Source organism: Asparagus officinalis, chromosome 4 (assembly GCF_001876935.1).
Source record: "Asparagus officinalis chromosome 4, Aspof.V1, whole genome shotgun sequence".
NCBI lineage: Eukaryota > Viridiplantae > Streptophyta > Magnoliopsida > Asparagales > Asparagaceae > Asparagus > Asparagus officinalis.
In genome coordinates, this window is record NC_033797.1 from 36,162,404 (window position 1) to 36,170,712 (window position 8,309).

Consider the following 8,309-nt stretch of genomic DNA (forward strand, 5'->3'; position numbering starts at 1 on the left):
AACTAGATATATCTCATCACAGATCGAGTAGAGTATCTCAAGGATCCAGATAAAATCCGAAGAATGCACCTCATCACAGATCGAGTGGAGTATCTCAAGGACCCATACGAACTTTGAAGAATACATCTCATCGTAGATTGAGTGGAGTATCTTAAGGATCCAGACAAGTTTGTTATTATCTTTGTTCTTGTTTGGCTCAATAACCATGGGGCTTTAACTTGTTTGACTAAGTTCATTGTCATCAAGGCACAAAAGTTATCTTGTTTGGTTTAAGGAAGCAGAATTTTAGCATTCCAATAACCGGGTTCGTGACGTTTTCGAATCAGATAGAGTGAATGATCAAGCAACAATATCTCGGGATCCAAAGTATTCCAAAAATTCGTCCTAGTCAACCGCGAACTTTCGAAAACTTTGGAGGGGGTTCTGTAGGCTATCTAAAAATCATAATAGATAGTAGATCTTTGTCGGACTTCAACCAACAGTCTTGACTAAGAAGGTTACAATCAGACGACTTTCATGTTAACAAAGGAAGGCTATAATTGGAGGATTCTCCTATAGATTAAGAAGGGATTACAAGTCAACGATTTCTTCAAACCAAGGTGCGAAACTCATCCCTGCATCCTAAAGTTAAATACAAGTGATTACGTTCCAGAGTCAAAGCAACGCAATCACTACATCTTCAGCTACCAACAGAGCTCAAAAACAGCATAAACGCAGTGTAAAGGTAGCTCCAACGCACCGCGTTCACATCCGCTGAACGCAGCACGAACGCGGTACCGATTCAACTGCAGACGTAGCTCAAGCTCGGACGCTGACGCATCATCCAAAGGCATATGTTTGAATGCAAGTTCATGCCCAGAATGCAAATTAAGGTTTTGACTCGTTCAAACGTGATCCAAACAGTTTCGAAAATCGTTTTTCACCCATGATCTGGGGAGTGGTTTGAGTGGGTTGTTACACCCGATTAATGGAGCGACTAAACCCCCATTTAGGAGTGGATTATAGGGGCAGTTACACCCCTAATCTCCCTATAAATGTCTACAAACTCAATAGAGTTGGGGGGACTGGAGTTTTAGAAGATTGATTTTCCAAGAATCGAGATCAAGGGCCAGGCTTGGTAAGCATTCTTCAGCAACAGCAAATCCACTTGGCTTATTAACTAAACAACTCTATTAAACAGAGTTTTAACTCATTCTGAGCTCTAAAACTCGTTTAAGAGTTCTTAATCAAACTTGCAATGCAAGTTAGTTGTTCCAACAAGACAAGACAGTTGGATCGTCAACGGAGAGCGAACTCGACGTGAGCATTCAAGGGAGGCACTCCATCGCCACCGTAAAGAACCCAGAATTAAACAAAGGGGAGAATTCAAATCAATTCTCCTCTCTTTTATAATCGAAAATCTAAATTATAATTAAGATTGAGAGAATACAAATCAAATATATTTCTTTTAATTTTTTTGTTACTATAAATTTTCCACCAAACACCAATCAAATCTTACGCAGCCAATCATTTGGCCTACAAACTAGATCTTCATAGATCCATAGCTTTATCAATTAGATCTGGTTGGAAAGATAAATGATTGGCACAAGATATATGAAGATCTGGTTGATGAGCCAAGTGATTGGTGTAAGATCTATAAAGTTATGGTGCACGTGGTGCGGTTTTGGCTCTATTGGTTGAGCTTTAGTGCAGATCTGGTGCACGTTGTGCGGATCTGGTGCACATTGGTGCGCATCTGGTGCACATTGACGAAGATCTAGTACACGTTGGTACATATCTGATGCACGGTGGTGCGGATTAGAATTGTGGGGTTGGGATTTGAGGAGGGAATTGATTGAATGGCTCTGGTACTATGTTAGAAATAGAGCAAATTAAGAGAAAAAGGATATTTGTATTTATTGGTATTATGGTCTTTATATACAATGTGAGTAGCATTGTTCTATTACTCTACCCGATGTGGGACTAAATGAAAGAGGCTATCTATGTAATAGTTAACACTGTTTCTAACACATGCCAACTTGCATCGTCATGTTCAAGATGACTACGATGATCGACAAGTTGTAGTGATGCGTCAACAAGCGATCATAAGGAGGATCAGATAGCAAATAATCCCTCATTTGGCTTATGCACTTTTCTACTGAGCTTCACTATTAATGTTTCGCCTATGTGGCACTTTGTATATGATTTTGATAATTTGTGAGGAGAGTGCTATATTTTATATCTATAAGCTTCGTTAAACTCTTTATAATGAAGTGTGGGGGGATCTCCCACAGGTTTTATCAAAAAAAAGAAATCATACTACACGTTTACGCGTAATAACAAAATTGTACGTTCCTCTTGTGCATTTCTATCAAGAATTATAAGTTATCATCAAGCCTGAAACTTTTGTTTATTACAATACAAAATTGAAATGGAGTTTATGGTCTCATCGCTGCTCTTCCAACTAATATCAATGTAATGAGAAAGAGTAGGATGAAATAAGTATCAAATACTTCGATTATTATTCGTATTATTCATTTAAATTGATTCACAAGATAAATTTTTTTATTCGTTGTTAAATGAATAAAAGATATGTATTTGCATACTCAATGCACTTGCTCATCAGAGACCCATTTAAAATTTGATCTCTTATAACTTGTATTATTACTTATATGATGATATTATATTTTAGACCATCTTACATTTCCTTAGTTTAGATTAATACTAATTTTGATTTGCTTAAGATTCCAAAATTAGCTTTTTTTACTAAATATTTTAAATCACACATTTATAGAATAATTTTTACTCATGTGTCTGAATGCTACTCAAAAAATTAAATTCTTTACAAAAAAAAGACTTATCTCTGTAAGCCTTATAGAAGATCTCTTTACATAGTTTATTTTTAAGTTAAAAAGTATTAATCGAATAAATATATATTTTATACTAGCTACTTTTAAATATTCCATAATTGTTCGAAGAACATTCATGTTCTAATTCAGACTCAAAGAAATTCAGAGAAGGATATTCCAATTTGAAGATTTTAAATGAAAATGAATACGAACACGTGATATGATTGACTTTTCATCTAATCATTTTGATTATGGTTGAATTCCCTTTTCCTATCAAAGTTTTCTCTTATATTTATATTAAACGAGTTGCATAGTGTATCTCCGAAGGGAATTCACGGAGGTGAAGTTACAGATGGGAAGCACATAATGGTGTTTCTTATAAATACCGAGATAATTACTTCATAGTACTGTAGCAACATGCAACTTTGTAGAATTGTAGCTGTCTGTGGAGCAAATTGTAAAGAAAGCTGCAAATCATTTCTTATTAACATCAAGTAACATTGATGTGGGAGAAAAATGCTACATAATTTGGGCTGAGAGAGTAGAATTGAACCACTTTAAACCTGCTACAGGTGTTTTTATGGCAGCGCTCAATTCTACAGCTTGGACTTTATTCTCTTTGAGTTCCCTTCTGGGGATTTTTTCGCTGTTCACAAAAGTTACCTTCCTTAGGCATTTGAAGGGCGAAACCTGTAACAATATTAAGAAGTGATCACTGGAGAAACATAATGGACAGAAGAGGCTTACAAAATTGTGATCAACATTAGTAAATTGTCCTCGCAAAATTACACGTAGCCTGCCAAACCTCGGTCAATAAGCAGTGCACTTATTTCATGTGCGAGCATTTCTCAATTAATTACAGGAACCAAGGTGCATACGGCACATCTACATGCTGACATATGGGCTTCCTTTATTTCACAAGTCCTCTAGTATATGGAAATTTTTGAAGCAATAATAGCTAAGGAAAACTGTGAAGCCAGATGATAATATGCATGGGGTTGTGAGGAACTAGAGGACTAGGTTGCATGTTTTCCCCCCTATGATACCTCCAAACTTTAGTCCCACATCAAATATTGACATGGTGATTGAATGATTTATAATGTAAATCCAAAGAGTCAAGTGCTACATTTACTGCTCAATTTTAGCAGTGGATTGAGTCAAATCATGTGTTGCACTTAGTGGGTTCCATGATTTACACCGCGCTAACTGTGACAACTGGTATCAGAACAGTTAGCCAGTCCAAAATATGTAACTAAGTGCTACATTGGGTATCGATTGAGTGATTGATTGAATGGTTTTATCAAGTGCAACATTGACTAGTCAAAGTCCTCATCTCCAAAGCCCGGAGGCGTGGCGGTGGATTGAGTCAAATTATGTATTACACTCCATGAATCTCATGGTTTGCACCGTGCCAACAGTCCCGCTGGGGGGGTAATGGGGATGCACAACCCCCCTGATGCGATTTGGAAATAGAGATTTAGGAGAGAAGAGAGAAAATCAAACAATCTCAAACACACAAGATTTACGTGGTTCGCTTCTCAATGTGAGAAACTACGTCCACGGCCGCCGCAGGAGAAAAATTCACTATTTTTCGTCTCTTTACATCATGCCCTAATCAACCCTTTTATAGACTTAAGGGTTTAACAAGTAGAAAAGGAAACAGATCAAAACAGGTTAAATAACGAATCTGGGCCAAAACCCGACTCCGGTCGACCGCCGCACCACATCCGGTCGACCGCGATGCTGTTCGAAATCTGCCTGGCTCTCTGGACTTTTGGCGGTCGACCGCAGCGCCATGCTCGGTCGACCGTGACGAAGCCAAAAATCTGGGTTCCTCTCTGGACTTTGAGCGGTCGACCGCAGCGCCATGCTCGGTCGACCGCGAACTGCTCCTCACCCTAGTGCCTGCCTGTGCACGTCGCCGGTCGACCGTCGCGCCATGGGCGGTCGACCGCAAAGCTGTAAAAGCTCTCCTTCGTCGTTTTGCTTGAACTTTGCCATCTTAGTTTCTCTGTAGTGACAACCTTGGTAAGCATATCGGCTGGGTTCTTGCTTCCTTGAATCTCCACAAGTTCCAACATGTCCTCGTCCAACGTTGATCTTATGAAGTGGTAGCGGATCTGTATGTGTTTGGTCCTTGCATGAAAAGCGGGATTCTTCGCCAAATGAATTGCGCTCTGGCTATCATAATGTAAGACACTCTTCTCACTCTTTTGTCCCAGCTCCTCCAAGAAACCCTGCAACCATATCATCTCCTTGCTCGCCTCTGTCACAGCAACATATTCATCCTCTGTCGTTGATAAAGCAACGATCTTCTGCAACTGAGAAACCCAACTAATAGCTGTAGAGCCCAAAGTGAATACATATCCTGTAGTGCTCCTTCTCTGGTCTATCTCTCTCCTGAAGCATAAACAGTCTTCTATTGTACCTCGCAGGTATCTCAGAATCCATTTTACTGCTTCCCAGTGCTGCTCTCCTGGATCTGACATAAATCTGCTCACAGCTCCCACTGCATGGGCAATGTCAGGTCTCGTGCATACCATGGCGTACATGAGGCTTCCAATGGCTGAAGCATATGGAACCTTAGCCATGTATTCTTTCTCTTCATCAGTCTCAGGACACTGGTCCTTAGTCAGTTTGAAGTGACTGGCTAACGGTGTGCTAACGGCCTTAGCACCACTCATCCCGAATCTCTCAAGCACCCGTCTAATGTACTCGGCCTGAGATAGCCGCAGTGTGCCTAAGAGTTTATCTCTACTGATCTTCATTCCCAATATCTGCTTCGCTGCGCCTAGTAGCCGCAGTGTGCCTAAGAGTTTATCTCTACTGATCTTCATTCCCAATATCTGCTTCGCTGCGCCTAGATCCTTCATGTTGAACTCACTCGACAGTTGCTTCTTCAACTTCTTGATCTCTGTCATATTTGAACCGGCTACAAGCATGTCGTCGACATATAGGAGCAGGATGATGTAACTTTTGTCAAACTCTTTGACAAAATAGCAATGATCAGCATTACACCTGGAGTAACCGTTCCTGTGCATGAATCCATCGAACTTTTTGTACCATTGCCTTGGAGCTTGTTTTAGGCCGTACAAGCTCTTCTTTAATCTGCATACCATCTTCTCTTTTCCTTTCTGAGCAAACCCCTCTGGCTGCTGCATATATATCTCTTCCTCTAGGTCATCATGGAGGAAAGCTGTCTTTATATCTAGCTGCTCGAGATGTAGATCTTCAGCTGCAACAATACTCAGGACTATTCTGATGGTAGTTAGTTTAACTACTGGAGAGAAGATCTCTATGTAATCAACTCCTTCTCTCTGCTGAAATCCTTTAACCACCAATCTGGCCTTGTATCTCTTGGAACCATCATGTTCCTCTTTGATTCTGTACACCCATTTATTGCTCAAGGCCTTTTTCCCCGTTGGTAGCTTCGCAAGTTCCCATGTCTTGTTGGTGTTCAAGGATTTTATTTTATCTTTCATAGCAAGCTCCCACTTGCTCGCATCATCCACTCGAAGGACCTCATCATAACTTTCTGGCTCTCCACCATCACTCAACAATAGGTAGTTGAGATGAGCTCTGGGCTGTAGTGATGGATACTTCGGATTAGGCTTGGGGACTCTAGCTGACCGCCTCAACTCTCTGACGGGCGAAACAGGCTCTCCATCTTCATCTGCCCCTCTGAAGTAGTCTCATCCATCAACTCTTCTTCTTCATCAGAACTAGCTTCGGGATTGCCTCCATCTGAGGCATCATCTGACTCGAAGTATGTGGGATCACGCTGTATCGAACTAGTGGACTGAACGATATCACGGTCTTTGTAGAGGACTATTTCATTAAAGACCACATCCCTGCTTCTGATGATTTTCTTGTTCTGCTCATCCCAGAACTTGTAGCCAAACTCATCACCGCCATAGCCAACAAAGAAACATTTTAAGGACTTAGGATCGAGTTTGCTTCTAGCATGATCACTCAGATGTACATATGAAACACATCCAAATACTCTCAGGTGAGAAATGTTTACCTGCTTTCCACTCCATACTTCTTCAGGTATTTTGTGCTCCAAAGGCACTGATGGTCCCCGGTTGATCAAGTAGGCAGCTGTGTTGACTGCTTCTGCCCAGAATTGCTTTGGAAAACCTGCTTGTAACCGCATACTTCTGGCTCTCTCAGTCAATGTTCTGTTCATGCGTTCTGCTACGCCATTCTGCTGGGGTGTACCTGGCACTGTCCTCTCTAATCTAATGCCGATGTCATAACAGAACTTCTTGAACTCTGAGTCTTCATACTCGTCGCTGTTGTCAGAACGAAGCTTCTTGATCTTCAAACCGGTCTCGTTCTCAACCATAGCCTTCCATCTCTTGAAGACTTCAAACACTTCTGATTTGTGTTTCATGAAATAGACCCAAGTCTTCCTCGAGTGATCATCTATGAAGGTCACAAAGTATAATCTTCCGCCAGTGGATGGTACTTATGCTGGACCCCACACGTCTGTGTGAACTAACTCAAGCTTCTCTTCTTTAGGGGTTCTGCCAACCCTTTTGAAGCTTATTCTCTTTTGTTTCCCAAGAATGCAGCTTTCACATAAATCAATATCAGCCGATCTCAAACCTGGTAACTTCCCAGCACGACTCCTTTGCCAACAATATCACAGGGCTGATCGTCACCAAGATAGACTTTTCCTAGGTTTCCTGAAACGTAGTTCTCAAATAAATCTCTATTTGAGGTAGCATGAAACGAAGCTCCTGAATCCAGCACCCACGATTCAGTTTTGCTCTCCAACGAACAGATTAGGGCATCATCTGATTCTCCTGAGGCCACGTTCGCTTCAGTCTTGTTCTCCTTGTCTTTCTTGGGTTCTCGGCATTGATTTTCATAGTGGCCAAACTTGCCACAATTCCAGCAGTCAATTTCCTTCTTGCCCTTGCGGTTCCTGGACTTTGGCCTTCCGTTCCTCGAGTTAGATCTTCCTCGGCTACTCCCTCTATTTCTGTTTCTGTTTCTTCCTCTGCCCTCAAGGTTCAACGCCGACCCTGAATTAGAAATCCCTTCCTCTTGTCTTCTTATTTCCTCAGTCATAATCATGTCCACCACCTCTGAAAACTTCAGTTTTGATTTGCCACATGATCCGCTGATCGAGATAACGGTACCCTTCCAACTGTCGGGCAATTGACCAAGTATCAAGAGGGCTTGGATTTCATCGTCAAACTGAATATTGACCGAGTTTAGTTGATCCGTGATCTCGTTAAACTCGTTCAGGTGTTCCTTGAATTTCTGGCTCTCGGACATCCTCAAATTAAACAACTTTTTAATGAGATGTACCTTATTCGCCGCAGAGGGCTGCTCATACATACTGGACAACGCCGCCATGAGATCCGCCGTCGTATTCTGATTCTTGATGTTGAACGCTACTGATTTAGACAAGGTCAACTTGATCGCTCCAAGGGCCTTTCGATCCAATAGCTTCCAATCCGCATCTTT